The 1,544-nt window shown below is 51.9% G+C and overlaps 2 protein-coding genes across 2 annotated transcripts in view; both read left to right on the top strand.

Moving 5' to 3' along the window:
* The window catches only part of LOC114068193 (fibroblast growth factor 18-like), a 34,183-nt gene that overhangs the window by 29,386 nt on the left and 3,253 nt on the right, over window positions 1-1,544 (top strand). The window lies entirely within an intron of this gene.
* LOC114068195 (fibroblast growth factor 18) overlaps window positions 7-1,544 on the top strand; it is a 45,847-nt gene continuing 44,309 nt past the window's right edge. Inside the window, exon 1 of the mRNA XM_027904113.1 lies at window positions 7-93. The gene's annotated coding sequence lies outside the window, so the exon portion shown is untranslated. The remainder of the gene's footprint in view (window positions 94-1,544) is intronic.

Consider the following 1,544-nt stretch of genomic DNA (forward strand, 5'->3'; position numbering starts at 1 on the left):
GGCTCTATCAGCTCTACAGCAGGACAAGCGGGAAGCACATCCAAGTGCTCGGCAGGAGGATCAGTGCCAAAGGAGAAGATGGAGATAAATATGGTAAGAATAGTTACTCTCATCCCCCAGAGTGCAGGTCAAAGGCTTTAATCCGGTATGTTGTGCGAAGAACCTCTTGAGAGGAAAACAGTAAGAGCAGTAAAAAGCAGAATAAAAGGAAAAAAAAAACCTTTCTGGGTTAAGAACATGAGATTTGTTCTGTTGGAGCTGCGTCTCAGCTGCAGGCAGTTCCCACAGTACTGCCATGCTCCAATTTATTAGTATATGATGGTGCTTGAAGAGAAAAATCTTTTTTTGCTCAAGGGATGGGCTGACAGTGTGTCCTCTGCAATTCATAAATGATACCCGAGTCGGTGGTTGCAGAAGTCCTTTCCCCATGAAATTTGGGCTCGAGTTTGGGCAAACCCAACGCTTCAGTGAAGCACTCTCATATTTTCAGGGATATTTGGGTTGAGCTGAGATGAAACAGTCCTTGGGAGCTTACAGAGAGCTCAAACTGAATCTCTGGGCACGTGGATCTTACAGGAAAACAAATACTTGCCCTGCTCTAACAGCGCCTTCAACTATTCTCATTGTGACTTGCACACAAGCAACATGCTGGAAATGCCGCTAGAGGCTGAGTAAAAAAAAATTCTTTACTTCTAGTGTGTTTTGAGATGGATGTGGCTGAGATGGCTCTGATCAGGTTGGTTGTTGTGAGGATTTTAGGGCTGTTCAGAATATTAGTCCTGTTTCTCCTTGGGATGTGCAGCCCCACGTGTTCATTTTTTGCTGCAGGGGGGGCTTTGCATGTTGGTGTGTTCAGCTGGAGCAGAGGAGACTGAGGGGAGACCTCCCTGCAGTTCCAACTGCCTGGGCAGGGGCAGAGGAGGGGCAGGACTGAGCTCTGCTCTGGGGGGAGCAGGGACAGCCCCCAGGGAATGGCTGGAGCTGTGTCAGGGCAGGCTCAGGGTGGAGCTCAGCAAAAGGTTCTTCCCCCAGAGGCTGGTTGGCACTGAACAGGCTCCCCAGGGCAGTGGGCACAGCCCCAAGGCTGCCAGAGCTGCAGGAGGCTTTGGCTGATCCTCTGGGGCACAGGGGGTGACTCTTGGGGATGGGGCTGTGCAGGACCAGGAGTGGGACTGGATGATCCTTGTGGGTCCCTTCCAACTCAGCATATTCTGTGATTCTGTGACCATTCATGTGAGATTGCTTTCATATGCAGCACTGGTGAGGTGGAGGTGGGCTACGGTGATGGCAGGTCAGAATCTGGTTGTTTCCCTCAGGAAGCTTCAGGCCTGATGAGGCACAGGCTGTGCTGAGCGCACAGGGCAGCTCTGGCCACTGAGGAGGCAGAGGAGCAGCATGAGCTGTGCCACAGGGCGTGACAGCCGGAGAACACCTGGCTGGTGTGAAGTGAACCCGCAGGCCCTTGTGTGGAGTCACTCCATCTCTCCAGGAAAGCCCTGCCCTGAGGTCTCATCAGCCTTGTCCTTTGTCATTCCCAAATTTCC

This window comes from Empidonax traillii, unplaced genomic scaffold (assembly GCF_003031625.1).
Source record: "Empidonax traillii isolate 1590-97213 ecotype Southwest subspecies unplaced genomic scaffold, ASM303162v1 scaffold1014:size492293, whole genome shotgun sequence".
In the NCBI taxonomy this organism is placed as follows: domain Eukaryota; kingdom Metazoa; phylum Chordata; class Aves; order Passeriformes; family Tyrannidae; genus Empidonax; species Empidonax traillii.